Source organism: Hyaena hyaena, unplaced genomic scaffold (assembly GCF_003009895.1).
Source record: "Hyaena hyaena isolate Hyena2069 unplaced genomic scaffold, ASM300989v1 scaffold_62, whole genome shotgun sequence".
In the NCBI taxonomy this organism is placed as follows: domain Eukaryota; kingdom Metazoa; phylum Chordata; class Mammalia; order Carnivora; family Hyaenidae; genus Hyaena; species Hyaena hyaena.
The window spans coordinates 886,667-902,141 of record NW_024080694.1 but is presented as its reverse complement, the minus strand read 5'-3'; the positions used below and the strand labels follow the sequence as shown (position 1 = coordinate 902,141).

The window sequence follows — 15,475 nt, the reverse complement described above, 5'->3', positions numbered from 1 at the left end:
GTATAGATAAACCACATCTTCTTGATCCATTCGTCCGTTGATGGACACTTAGGCTCTTTCCACGTTTTAGCTATTGTGGAGAGTGCTGCTATGAATATTGGGGTCCATGTGCCCCTATGCCTCAGCATTTCTGTATCCCTTGGGTAAATTCCTAGCAGTTCTATTGCTGGGTCCTAGGGGAGTTCTATTGTTAATTTTTTGAGGAACCTCCACACTGTTCTCCAGAGGGGCTGCACCAGTTTGCATTCCCATCAACAGTGTAGGAGGGGGCCCGTTTCTCCACATCCTCACCAGCATCTAGAGTCTCCTAATTTGTTCATTTTAGCCACTCTGACTGGCGTGAGGTGGTATCTCAGTGTGGTTTTGATTTGTATTTCCCTGATGAGGAGGGATGCTGAGCATCGTTTCATGTGTCTGTTGGCCATCTGGATGTCCTCTTTGGAGAAGTGTCTGTTCATATCTTCTGCCCATGTCTTCACTGGGTTGTTTGTTTTTCGGGTGTGGAGTTTGGTGAGTTCCTTATAGATTTTGGATATTAACCCTTTATCTGGTATGTCATTTGCAACTATCTTTTCCCATTCCGTTGGTTGCCTATTATTTTTCTGGGTTGTTTCCTTGGCTGTGCAGAAGCTTTTAATCTTGATGAGGTCCCAACAGTTTATTTTTGCTCTTGATTCCCTTGCTTTTGGGGATGTGTCAAGTAAGAAGTTGCTGCGGTGGAGGTCAAGGAGGTTGTTTCCTGCTTTCTCCTCTAGGGTTTTGATGGTTTCCTACCTCACATTCAGGTCCTTTATCCATTTTGAGTTTATTTTTGTGCATGGTGTGAGAAAATGATCTAGTTTCATTCTTCTGCATGTTGCTGTCCAGTTCTCCCAACACCATCTGTTAAAGAGGCTGTCTTTTTTCCATTGGATATTCTTTCCTGCTTTGTCAAAAGATCTTTGTCAAAGATTAGTTGGCTGTATACCTTTGGGTCCAGCTCTGAGTTCTCAGTTCTATTCCATTGGTCTCTGTGTCTGTTTTTGTGCCAATACCATAGTGTCTTGATGATGACAGGAAAGAGTGTACTTCTGTGGAAGGGTTGAGAAGCTGAGTTTCAAAGGAGGATTTTAGATGGCTGAGAAGGGAATGAATATTCTTCGGGGGGGGGGGAGGGGAGTGGGAATCACCAGCAGCGTCACAGAAAGGAAGGAAGAAATGGCACTGTGGATGATACAAAGGGCAAGGTGAAGAGGGCCAGAGTGGAACCTGAAGTTGTTTTGACTTTCACTGTTGAGACTCTCTGACTTCTATCAGGGGCTCCAAGCCAAGACACCGTTCTTCAATCCCTTCACTTGACAGAGCCTCCTTTGGAACTCTGGACAATCACATCCAGCCTCCTGAGACACCCCGAGCTGATGAAAAAAATGAGGTTATTTGTTGGTCCTTGAGCATCGCCTAACCTGTAACTCACATACTCACACCTTCAGTGGCAGCCATTTCCATTTCACTCTTTGTGTTTCTCCAGGAGCAGATCCTGAGGCAAAGGCTTGAGTGCAGGTAGTTTATGTGGGATGTGAAGACCAGCAGGGGAGTGGAAAAGTGAAAAGGGAAGCGAGGACAAACAATATAGGGAGCATTAGCAAGCCCATTACTGCTTTGGGTGACTGCAGCTCCATCCCACTGAGGAAAGCTGGGGAGCCAGTGTGAAATGTATGTCCCTGCGTTACTACACAGGGCAAGGAAGATGGCAGTGCTCCGACATCCATTTCCCCCATCACTGGTGAGGGCTGGGGTGGCACGGGGGTTATTCCCCTGGGTCTTCTGCTCTCCCATGCATGGCAAGTGAGTCTCCTGCAGCTACAGAATGTCCTCAAGCAAAGACACGCGGGACCTGGCAGGCTGGATGCAGGCAGAGCTGGTGGGGCAGGGAGGCTGTGAAGTGTCTGACGCACACCCCACAGGACCCAGGGCCAAATCTCCTTCCTCTTTGCCTGCTCCCAATACCACCTCCCAGGCCAATCTTCCTAGCATCTGACTCTGCTGATTCAGTCTCCTGTTTTGGGTTCTCCCCCAACTGAAGCTTCCCTCCCCACCTGCTACTGGGTATAGCGCACACTGGAGTACTCACGGAACATTGATTGCATTTCTACCTGATGACTCAAATCCAACGGGCCACCTGGTGGATTTATTTTTAACATGATCCTGAAATGAAACTGAGATGACTTTACATCAGATACATATTTTATCTGTAGGTCAACATTTATATTACATCCTAGCTCTCTGATGACTGATGAAATGTGAGAGCAATTCGTTTTCGTCTCTAAGTCTGATTCAATCACATCACCATGCCACACTTAGGAGGCTACATTACATTGCCTCTTCTCTGCCCCAATTGTGCACAATCCTGCAATATTAGGGAGGTTTTGCTACAATTCTTAAGCCTCAAGCATATTTCCCCAGTGGTCTGTTTTTACGTGCTCTTTTCGGATCTTATAAATGGCATCCGGTTTAGGAGCCTGAAGTGTTAGCTGCACGTTTTGCTTTTTAGTCATTCACTCATCTTCTATTAGCAGAGGAGAGAACCAACCCCTCCATCCTCAGACCAGGGGTCTCAGGTGGTATATTACCACCTGTGACTCTAGCAGCAGGCAGGGGACTCAAGCCTGACCAATCAGAGCACACATTCCCTTTGGCCACTGTAATTGGTTCTGCAGGGGCATGTGACACAGTCAGAACCAATAGAATGCAATATGTTGGCTGAGATTGTTTCGAGTGTTTCCTTCTTTTCTCCTGGACTTGCACTTGAGAGGATGTTCACCAGGAACTGCTGCCAGCCATCTTATTGTCCATCCTGAGCCTGAGGACAAAGGTAACTGGGGAGAGAGAACTGAGAGATGGAGGCGGTGCTGAGACTAGATGACCGGTGTAGCCGAGCTTGGAGCCAGGGATCTTTCTGGCCTCAACGGTAATATAAGATAACACATCTCTTTTGGGTTATGATAGTTTGGTTGGATTTTCTGTTACTGCACCAAAAGATCTTGAGAGGACACAGAACCTGAGAAACCTGGATTTAAATCCCAATTCTGCCTATTGTTAGCTCTGCTTTTAAAGTTCAGTTTCGTCAACTTTCAAAGATGAAATAACCCCCTGACATGGGTATTGTGAAGATGAAATGAAATGATGGACTCAAGCTTCTCTGCCCAGTGTCTGTCCCCAAGGCAGGGATTGATGTATGCCATCCTTCCCTAAGCGTGTCCCAGCCCAGCAAGTGTAAAGTCCTACATGTTGGCTGCATTCCCATTATTGATAAAATCAGGAAAAAACGCACCCATTAAAACCCTGATGTTGAAGTATCCCAGGAGCACTATCAGACTCCATGCTGAGGAGGGCAGGAGCTCCCAGGTGGCCTAAGAAGACTTGTGTCATCTTTATGAGTTAAATAATTTATGTGTCTATGCTGGACCTCAGTTGTCTTCCTTTCCCAATGAGAAAAATAGCATAGAGATGGTATCTAAGGTTTCTTTCCGCTCAAAAACACTCTATGCCTCATTTCCTCTTCCTGCTTGGTAAAGTCTAACGTCCCTACAATTGTATTCAAAGCAGGGCCAAGACCCGGATGAGGGAAGTGGAAAGGCTAGGACAGAGTACACAAGGAGGCACTGGCCACACGCACAACTGGAAGAGTAAGTTCGTCCTTAAATGTTGCTCCCTAGGCACCAACCTTTCTCACTGTAGTCTCAGCCCTACTGTTTCCTGTCTAGAATAGATAGACGCCGAATGCCGTGTTCACCGCAGCTGGTACTAACTAGCTAGCACTGCTACATAATGTTGAATTTTGAATTAGCACCAGGAAGCCAGACCCTTCCTGGACCCAAATGAAGACATTTCCTGACCTATGAATTATGAGACTCATTTTAAGCAACCATGGAAACACTTCTGGATCATATTGCTCTATGTAGACTTTAGGTTTTCAATTCTTTTTTTTTTTAATATTTTTTATTTATTTCTAGGAGAGAGAGAGAGACAGCATGAGCAGGGGAGGGTCAGAGAGAGAGGGAGATACAGACTCTGAAATTGGCTCCAGGCTCTGTGCTGGCAGTCAGCACAGAGCCCGACGCGGGGCTCGAACCCACGAACCGCGAGATCATGACCTAAGCGAAAGTCGGACGCTTAACCGACTAAGCCACCCAGGCGCCCCTAGGTTTTCAATTCTGAATTAGTATAAGTACCAAGAACCTCCCCTAACCCCCACTCTGGCTTTTCTAGCACATCACAAGTACCACCATCACTCCACTCTTTATGGAATGATTTGGGGAGCTTCTTCTTTGCTGTCAGTCTTTATCTGGCAAGTATATTGATTGAGCTCCTTAAAACAAACAAAACCACCTCTGGTTTTGTTTTATTCTTTGACAATGTATGTATCATGTAGCTTTGGGAGAAAGAGTCGATTCCACTTCATTTATAATGAGGTGCATATGACTGAGAAAAGAGGCATGCAAGGAAGGAATATTCAAACACTGAGAACAGTGTAGAAATAATAAGACACGGGAAGGAGAGGCAAAGATTAGGTAGAAAGTGAGTTAATTTCAGACTCCATCTTCGATGCAGATATTCACATGTAAATGAGTATATCAATGTAATTTGAGCATTTGCCAAATACTGGGCACTTTACACAGGAAGTCTTATTTAATGCTCACAATAAATGAGAAGACATTGTTATCTCCATTTTATAAATAAGTAAACAAAGACTGAGCCCAAAGTCAGTTTCTCAAGGTCACAGGAGGTTAGAGTCTTTACTGAAAATGAAGACAGTTCGCCACCCTTTACAATTCTGCGACAAGTCAATGTGATTTTAATTGATTTTTTGCCCTTTATGCCCATCAAAGTTTTAGTGTTCTTGCTCATCTGCTTAGTTGGTTTTTCAAAATATTTTTGTTAATGTTTATTTATTTTTGAGAGAGAAAGAGACAGAGACAGACAGAACATGAGTAGGGGAGGGGCAGAGAGAGAGGTAGACACAGAATCCCAAGCAGGCTCCAGGCTCTGAACTGTCAGCACAGCGCCTGATAAGGGGCTTGAACTCACAAACTGCAAGATCATGACCTGAGCTGAAGTCAGACGCTTAAGCAACTGAGCCTCCCGGGGAACCCTGGTCATCAGCTAAGTTATAAGGGGAAGAAGTCTCTGGCCACTGAAAGAGCTAGTTTTAATTTAATAGTCTGCTTCAGTGAATGGAGTTACAAAAGAACTCTTTTGGAGACTTAGGATTCTGATTTCATGCTTGCTTTTCCAGCGAAGTCTCACAGCTTTGGCTGTGGCCATGTCTGTAACAGAGCTGTCAGCGTTAGGGTGTTCACAGCAACCCCTGTAAGATCCCAGAGGAACAACAATGTTCTCTCTCCCATCCCCCACACCTAATGTGTCAGTTACAAATACTTACTGATAACTCTGAATTTTGACAGCTCTAGAAAAGAACATTTTCCCAGTTACTGTCTTTTTAAGGAGTGGTTTCATGAGTGGACTCTCATGCAATTTGCCTGGTTGCGTTACTAATCCAAGCTCAGAATGAATCCAAACTCAAAACAACCATCTGAAGGAATCGCTCCAATGATGTTGCACCTGCTATTTTATGGTCCTCTGAAAAGGCATTTGTTTGTGAGAAACACAATTAATGCCATTTAGTTCCTTTCAAACACTCGATAGTGGATAAAGAATCATCAGAGGAGAAAATGAACAGTCCTTGGAAGAGGTAATTGTAGGAAACAATCACAGCAAGTGACTGGACCAGGACTGGCTCCTTCAGAGGCAGAACGATGACTCTGGCACGTGCCCAGGGCAGTCACTGATGGTTCCTAGCCTTCGTTAAAGCCATCTATGCAGAGTGAAACTAAATACCTAAAGTAATATGGACCATTCTGGGGTAAATTTTTCTTCATGTTGAAATATAGAGGATGCTCTTCATTTTAGAATCCTTGTGTGGTGCAGATATTCTCATGCAAATGAGTCCCTGGTATGTAATGTAATAAAGGGAATATATATAGAATATCTTTTGAAATTGATGTGATCAGTTAGGTATTATCAGTGGTCTTTTATAGCTTGAAAAATCTCAATAGTTAGTTCTGGTTACTGCTTTTAGTCTATTTGTTTTACCCACTAAGTATATTATATTTGTTAATTTCGCTATCTCCCCTCCAGACCTCCCCAGGCTATGAGCCCCTTGAATATTTCATCACGCAGTCAGCTCAGTGAGCCCCTGTGAAGCTTTAGGTCCTACTTGGCGCATAATTGATCCTCAATAAATGCTTGTTGGATGCACTGATTTCCCAAACTGATCTCCAGCTATCTTCACGTATGATTTCTAGTAATTTCTTAACAATTTCTCCTACAAAAACTGGGGAACCCAGTCAATAAACAGAATGTATACATACACACACACACACACACACATATAGATACATATATATGTATACACATATATACACAATATAAAATATAATCTGTGTGTATATATACATATGTATATATATGTATGTATTTATACATATACATAATCTGTATACATATACATATATATTTATATATACACCCACATACACAATTCCAGGATAGCCTGGAATAAACTCATGGCTTTCTCATAAACGGAATAAGAAAAGTCAGTCAGCTAGTCTTTTGACTATTTTCTTTACCTAGTTTTTTTCCCATTTCTACTTTAACTGCCACAAGCAACCTATTTATCCATTAGTGTATAGCTTTTCCTTTCTGCCATAAGTTTGTTTGTAGTTTATATTTGTTTCTAGGAATTCCTTCTGCTCTGAATTTTTACCTACTGTAGGGAGACCCAGAACAGCCAAGTTTTCAAGGGAAAGGTAGAGAAAGAGGGTAAAATATCAACCAAAACATAAAAGACAGGTTAGTGGATCTCTGCTAAATGGACTTCACACTGGTGTGTAAGTCTCTGTAGAAAAAAGAATTCAGAGTTGGGTGTGGGATGGCTATAAGTAGGGTAAGACAGAAGTGGAGAAGTGACCTCATTATAAGCTGTTTCTACAGGGGTTACTAGGGGTGAAGCAGAGTCATGCATCATTCTGAACCCCATAGTATTCAGCCCAGTGCCTGGGAGTTTCCCTTCTCTCTAACAAAAACTGGCCTTGGCTGAGCTCTTTACTGTCAACCTCTCCCAGCTCTTGTCTTAGTCTCTGCCCATATGTTAAGCCTAGTTGTGCAGCCTTCCAATTGATTAAGAGAGCCAAGCAGTAGCTTTCCAATAAAGTCTTTGTATGCCCAAACTGGCTTGTGACCAAGAACATTCGAAGATGAAAAAACTAAGAGATAGAGATGTTTGAAAAACTTGGCCAAGGTCATAGTTGCAGCCAATACTGTTGTGATCCAAGCAAAGCTACAGGGTTCCAGAGTCCATGCTCTTAACCAGTACCCAATACTGCTTTTTAAAAAAAATTTTTTTAAGTAAGCTCCACCCCCAATATGGGGTTTGAACTCACAACCCCAAGATCAAGAGTCACATGCTCTACCGATTAGCCAGCCAGGAGCTCCCAGAAATTGTACTCTTAGGTGCGGTAGATTACAAAACTCCATGCAATATTTTGCATATCCTTCTATCAAGAGGTAGAGTTTATTCTCTTACTCTGTGATTGTAGCCTGGTCTTGTGATTTGTTTTGTCCAAGCAAGTGTGTTAAAAGTGATATTGGGGGGCACCTGGGTGGCTCAGTCAGCTAAGCGTCTGACTCAGGCTCAGGTCATGATCTCATGGTTCGTGGGTTCGAGCTCCGCATCGGGCTCTGTGCTGACAGCTCAGAGCCTGGAGCCTGTTTCAGATTCTGTGTCTCCCTCTCTCTCTGACCCTCCCCTGTTCATGCTGTCTCTCTCCCTCTATCAGAAATAAATAAAACATTAAAAAGAGTTAAAAAAAAATAAAAGTGATGTTGGGCCAATTCTGAGCCGGGGCCTCAAGAGACCTTACAGCTTTTGTTCTTGCTGCCCTTAGAACCCTGACAGCCTAGGCACAAGCCTGAACCAGACTGCTGGGGGATGAGGGAAGACCATGCACGGAGCAGAGATGAACAATCCCAGCTTAACCCTTTGAGACCAAAAGCCACAAGACATCTTGAGCTGCTCATAAAAACATAAAAAGCTCAGCTCAAACCAACAAAGCCTGAACTCAACCTAAAGCGCCAAACCACAGAATTGTGAGCTAAATAAATGGCTGTTGTGTTGTCACTAACTTTTGAAGTGATTTCATGCAGCAAATGTCAATTCACTGAGTATCTTAGGGGTATCTATCCATCATCTACCTATCTATCTTCACTACCTTCACTAGTAGATATAAGAATTTTCATAGCTGCGTTGTTTATAACAGCAAGAAATATGGGGCACCTGGGTGACTCAGTTGGTTAAGCATCCAGCTTCAGCTCAGGTCATGATCTTAGGGTCTGGGGGTTCAAGTCCTGTGTTGGGCTCTGTGCTGAAAGTTCAGAGCCTGGAGGCTACTTCACATTCTATGCCTCCCTCTCTCTCTGCTTCTCCCCCACTCATGCTTTGTCTCTCTCTCTCAAACATAAATAAACATTAAAAATACTTATAATAGCAAGAAATATGAACCTATTTAAATAGCCAGCAATAGGGATATAGATAAACAAATTATGCAATATTTTGCAAAATTATACAGTGGAGAATTCTACAGCAGTGAAAATAAACTGATAGAACAATACCTTACCTGCTAACATGGGTGGATCTCACAAGCAATGGTGAGTGAAAACACCAAGATGCTGAAGAAACATATGCAATTTAGTTCCATTATTGTAAGTTGGAAAACATGCACTCTTCGGGGGGTAAAAGCCTATATAACTGCATAGAAACAATTAATTTATTGGTGAGAGGAGGCTAACTCAAAACAAGTCCACTTTTCATTCGTGTTACAGTCCAGTGAAGTTGGTAGTGAAAAACGGCACCATGCAGTCATTTGGAGACCCAATTATGTTCCTTGTAGTCCCCCATCCCCCTCTGGGAACTTCAGAAACTTCTCCATGCAGCCAGTTAAGGAGAGAGCTTGGAGGATTATTCAGGATTATGGGCTAGATTTGGAAGTGGTGTACTTCCATTCCATTCACATTCTTTCAGCCAGAATTCTATCATATGCTCAGACCTACAGCAAGGGAAGTTGGCACATACAATATACCTACATGTCAAAGAAGAAAAAAAGGGGGTAGGGAGGATTTTTTGAGTAGATTTCATTGTGATCACCACTGGATTGAATACGAAATATGTTCAGGGGAGAAGAAACGAAAGGCTTCAACTCTACTGTTGTGTTTTATTTCTTAAGCTAGGATGTGAATATACCTTTTTAAAATATTTTATTATACTTTTCTTCAAAAATTTATGGTTTTTTCTTGAAGTATCTCACAAGACAGTAAGAAGCTTACTAAAGTAATTAGATAGAATGTAGGGGCTCTAATCAAGGGGACTGGGATAAAAACAGTTCTTCTGTATTGACTATTCAAGAGAAGTGAATCAGAACTCTAATCCATGATCCTGGAAAAGAAGTAGGGATTTTGCAATTTAGAACTATATAGGAGCACAGGCTGACCCCTATTTACGCTGGGTTGATCTTTGAATCAAGATCGATTCTGGAAAGGAGTGAAAATAAGCACTAATAATTCTATCGGAGACGGGCAGGAGAGTCCAAACACCTAATTCCCTCACGCTTCTTTTTGGCTAACCAGAGCTCCCCACTACTATGGGTCCTAACATACACCTTCTTATAAGAGAACCATGAGATTTTAGAATGGGAAGGGTCTGTGAGGTCATAGACTCTTACCAGCTTTTCACCAAGGACAAGAATCTGCCCCAGTATCTTTGGCAGGTGATCATCCAGTGCCTGCTAGAACACTTTCACTGAAGAGTGTTCTGAGCCTTCTCTACGGGCCTGACTGTCCATGATGCACTCCCTCAGACCCTACTTTCTTTCAGGACAGGGCTAGATAATCCAAGGTAGCCTGTACTATATAACCAGCTGGACTGCTTTTCTTGGTATAGGTAATGGTCTTTCAAAGCCTTAACCCAATAGATGGTCACACCCCAAGCCTGATAAGGAATATCTTGGAACACATGGAAGTTTCATCAAAACTTCCAGGTGCTCACTTATTATCTGTTTATTTTCAAACAAATCTCTTTGCTATTGTAGGACACATACCTGAGATCAAATTTTTTTAAAAAATGACCATCTAAAATTGATACTTAGTTTATAGGAGGTCAGTCCCATGGTCATAGGTGATATTCCCTTCATCTGTGCTCCTGGAGAACTTTGTTTATTCCTCTTTTTTTGACACCTCATATAAGAGAAAGTTACATTTGAATATATTCTCTCTAGTATTTGAAAAGGTTCCCGTAGATCTCATTAATCAGCTATAGTCTCTGGTCTATAGAAGATGGCCAATGATAAGGAAAAAATATGGACATAAACATTAGAAAAGTAATGGGAAAAACAATTTTAAGGTATTGATGAAATGTGAAACGACTCCTATTTATTAGGAGTTATTAATGACTATCCAGCTACATTAAACAAAATAAATTATAGTGGGGATCATTCCAAGATTTCAATAAGAAGCTAGTTGAGTGAACTCTTAAGTCACATGCATGTTGGGAGGCTCTCAGAATACAGGTAAATGACCGTACTAAAAGCTCAGGCTGGCAGGAGTATGAAATTTACCCCTTTTCCCAGACAATGAAGAGTCAGCTATATTCGTGTGCTAAAATTCACAAAGATGCACATTTTTACAAAACAAGAGAGGTAAGATCAAAAGTGTTTTTTTGTCAACCCCCAGGCAGGAGTGCTCAGTTCCGAAAATGTGAAATTTCTCCTTCCCACTTGAGTATAGATCCAGTTGAAAGAGAAGCACAAAAGTCAGATAAAAACAATGACTTATGTCCTTGGGCAAATTGGTTTGCTACTACTTTCCTGAATTGAAAATTTCCCCCAGAGTGCAGGTCACCCCAGAAGGACCAAACCAGCTCAATTGTGCCTGTGGCATGGTGAAGGCATGATGAGAAGGAGCTGAAACTCTCTCATTGCATCCTCCATGATCACGAATCAGAAAAGACACTCTTCATTCGAGAGGGAGCAGCGATGGGGTGAGAAAGCCCAAGAGAGCTACGCCAATGGAAACTTCTCACACAGAAATGGGGGCAGGAGTCCATAAGTATTCCCCATTGACTAAGCAGGATTCCCAAATTCTGTTTGTAGTCTGATAACCCATTTCCTATGAAACAATGCAAAGTGCTCTCGCCTTCTGAATCTTTTTCATGACCCAGTAGAAGACTCTGTTTGACAAGTTCCCTGGAAGCCACACAGGCCTCCACAGCATTCCTCCCCCACCCCCCACCCCCCCCCCCCCGCCTCCTGGTGGCCCCAGTGAATGCTGATAGAAATGCAAAGACAGTCATCATTAATAAATACATAAGTAGGTCTGAGCTTTGATAGCAAGGCACAAAAAGAATCCGGGTGCATGAAATAAAGCTGCTTAGGATTCTGCTGACTGGTCTGAGGTAGAAGTGGTGCGGGCGGATTGTACACTCTTTCTGTCAAAGCCTGAGCGGCTCAAAGGGATTGTTCTGGAAAATCCCGAAGCAGTTATAAATTTATGGTTGCAAGTATTCTGTTGTTAATATGCAATTCTAGCTGGGGTTTTAGAATTGAGTATTTCAATTCAATTTGAAAAAAAAAAAAAAAGACTGTGAAGCCCCAAAAGCACATCAATCCTTTATAGTATAATTACATAGTCTTTTGTGGCTTTGTTCCAGGACTCTAAAGTGGATACATACACACACACATATATATGTTCTGTGAATTTATATATTTATATAAGCATATCACACAATGTCAGCTACTAGAGGTTTCTGACTCATAAATTGTCCTACCTAAACTGTGCCTCTTAAAATAGCAAAACCTCTTAAATATCAAAGGTTTCACATTTAAAAACTTTCTAAGCAGATTCTCTAAATTATTTAAAGAGATTCTGAAGACAAATTACCCATTTCTTAATTTTATCGTCATAAACAGAGATGCCTGCAGGATGAAGGTGGGTTATTGAAATATTTAGAGAGACTTGCCCTTCCATGTAATGGCGTGCCCATGCTTATAATCTCTTTGTCGCTATCAGCTACGTGATGTTTTAAAGATAAATTTTATGGGGGCGCCTGGGTGGCTTAGTCAGTTGAGCGTCTGACTTTCGCTTAGGTCATGATCTCGCAGTTCGTGGGTTCGAGCCCCGCGTCGGGCTCTGTGCCGACTGCCAGCTCTGAGCCTGAAGTCTGTTTCAGAGTCTGTATCTCCCTCTCTCTCTCTGACCCTCCCCTGCTCACCTGTCTCTCTCTCTCCTAGAAATAAATAAAAATATAAAAAAATTAAAAACTAAAGATAAATTTTATGGAGCACCTGAGTGGCGCAGTTCGTTGGGCGATAGACTATTGATTTTGCCTCGGGTCACGATTCCAGGGTCATGGGATCAAGTCCATGCTGAATGAGGAGCATGTTGGGATACTCCCTCTCTTTCTCCCTCTGTCCCTCTCACACTCTTTGTCTTTCTCTCTCTAAAAAAATTGAAAAAAGATTAAAATTTACAGACAATGAAATACACAGACCTAAAGTACAAAATTCAATGAGTTCTGATAAGTATTTCACCTGTGTTAGCATCCCAATCAAGAACTAGGATGTTTCTATCTGTACAGAGTCCCCCCAACGTCCACTTGAATGAAGTCTCACTTCCTCCGTAGGCAACCACTGTGCTGATTTTCATTCCACACATTAACTTTGCCTACTCTTAAATTTCATATAAATAGAATTAACAGTATGTAGCCCTTTATGTCTGGCTTCCTTCACTCAGCATAACTTTTTCAGGACTCATCAGTGCTGTTGCATATATCTATAGTAACTTTCTGCATTGCTGATTAGTATGCGATTGTTAGAATAATTGCAATATGTTCTTCCATTTCTCTTATTGATAGATATTTGGATTATTTCCTTTTTCCCTGTTATGAACAAGGCTGTACTAGACTTTTTTTTAATAAAAATCTGGATATACATATGGAAAACAAATTTGGGCCCCCTACATCAAATCACATGCAAAAATTAGTCTGATTGATTATAAAATTAAATGTAGAAACTAAAACCATAAAGATTTGGGGGGGGGGAGAAACATAGAATATCTTCATGACCTTGAAGCAGGGGAAGATTTCTTAGGTATAACTCAAAAAGCACTCAACATAAAATAAAAGTTGATAAATTATACCTCGTGAAAATTAAAACTCAACAAAACAAGCAGTTTAAAAATTGAGAAGTCATTGTCAATGTATTAGAGGCATTGAAATGCATTGGAAATACATTTGACAGAGGAACTGTATCTGGAATAAATAAAAAGGTCTTCATATCAAGAATCAGAAGACATGCTAGCAAAAATTTGGCAGATGACTGGAAAAGACATTTGACAATAGAAGGCAGGTGAATGGCCAATAAATACACAAAAAATGTGCAACATCATTAGTCACGAGGGAAAGACAAATCAAAGAACAATGGTACACCATTTTACACTCACATGAATGCTCAAATTAAAAATACTGACAATATTAAATGCTGGAGAATGTGGAGGGGATGGAGGTGTGAATCGATACTGTCCCTTTGGCAAATTATGCCAAATTTCATCCCTAGGTATTTACACAAGAAAAAAGAAAACCTAAATTCTGCTGTTGTTTTTAGATGACTTTATACAGGACGCCTTGAAGAGCTTTTCTTTAGGGTAGAACAGAAGCAACATTGTGTAAGGGGCACCTGGGTGGCTCAGTTAAGCCATGATTTCTGGGATCAAGCTTGTGCATTGGGCTCAGAAAGGACAGTGTGGAGCCTGCTTAGGATTCTCTCTGCCCCTGCCCCCATGCACTCCCTCTCACTCCCAACAATAAATTTAAAAACTTAAAAAAAAAAAAAGAAAAGAAACAGCACAGTTGAGAGAAGCAGACATATCTGAGCACTTGCTATATGCCAGCCATTGTGCAAAGCAAGTTATGCATATTATTCCAGGAAGTACATGATTTTCCCAAAGGTAGACAAGTTAATAGATAGCAGGTAAGCCTTTTAAAAATCATTGTGGGGCACCGAGTGGCTCAGTCAGTTAAGTGTCCGACTTCAGCTCAGGTCATGATCTCACGGTTCTGTAGTTAAAGCCCTGCATCTGGCTCTGTGCTGACAGCTGAAAGCCTGGAGCCTGCTTCAGATTCTGTGTCTCCCTCTCTCTCTGCCCTTCCCTCGCTAGTTCTCTCTCTCTCTGTCTCTCAAATATACAAATAAATAAATAAAAAGCATTTAAAAATTTTTTTTAAATCATTGTATGCATTCATCAAATATTTAGTTGAGTTCATGTTGATTTTGGACACTGCTCTGAGTGCTGAATATATTACCTGAAAAAAAAAATTAAAGGATTAGAGTTTTGTCCTAATGGTACTCAGTTTTAGTGGGGACTGAGAAACTCAGTTGAATGATCAAATCAACATATATTAACATATAAATAAAAAGGTAGTTCCCCATAGAGAGGACACTGAAATGAGGTAATAGGACAGAGTGACAGCAGGGTGGAGGCACATTAGACAGTCACCATGGAAGGCGGGTCTGAGGAGATGATGTGCGTGGGATGATATTCTGATGATGAGAAAGAATCAGACACATGAAGATCTGGAGACGAATAATCCATGTGGAAGGAATAGGAAGAGCAAAGGTCCTGAGGTGAGAATAAGCATGATGGGTCAAAATAAACAGAGTCTGTGGGACTGAAAAGGGAGGTTGAAAAAGAAGGAAGGGGCCAGGCCATCCAGCGCCTTATATGCTATGGTAAAAAGTTCAGATTGTTACTAAACTCAATAGGACTCCATTAGGAGGTTTTAAGAGCCACCTCAGAAACATTGTTAGGACCCACTTGATGGTAACTATAATTATTACAGCAGGATCTGATTTGAGGGTTGATTCTATCACTTCTTTAATAAAGCCAAGTGTACATTCATTTATCAATTTATCTGCTCAATAAAATTACTTGAGTACCACTGTCAGCTGGATACTTTTGTCTGCACAAACAATACAATCACAAACTGCACAATCAAAACTCCTGCCCTTTCGGAGTTTATTGTTGATCCAGAGGTAGCTTGCTCTCTCTTGTCTCCTAGACCAGTTTTAGGTAAACAGAGGCGGTGCCTCATGTCTGCTGTAAACCACCTTCTGCCGGGCTGCCCGGGGCCAGGGTTTTGCTTTGTATTAACCCAAACCCCTAACCCCGCAAATCTTCAAGACCCCCTTTCCCTCACGTCCATGAGTTAATGTTCATAGTTTCATTGTCTCTTTCTGCATGTCCATCACCATGTTTGGAAGCCTTCTGATCCTAAAACTGGAGCAAGGACCCTTAATAGGGGCTCTCGTCTTTTCCCGGACGTTAGTCATCT

General features: G+C 41.7%; 1 long non-coding RNA gene across 1 annotated transcript; it reads left to right on the top strand.

Moving 5' to 3' along the window:
- The first annotated feature begins 2,777 nt into the window (after nucleotides 1-2,777).
- Nucleotides 2,778-8,222, top strand: LOC120231779. Its single transcript, XR_005528418.1, has 3 exons — nucleotides 2,778-2,851; nucleotides 3,583-3,665; nucleotides 7,986-8,222. It is a non-coding gene; the product is annotated as an uncharacterized LOC120231779 (long non-coding RNA).
- Nucleotides 8,223-15,475: the final 7,253 nt, after the last annotated feature.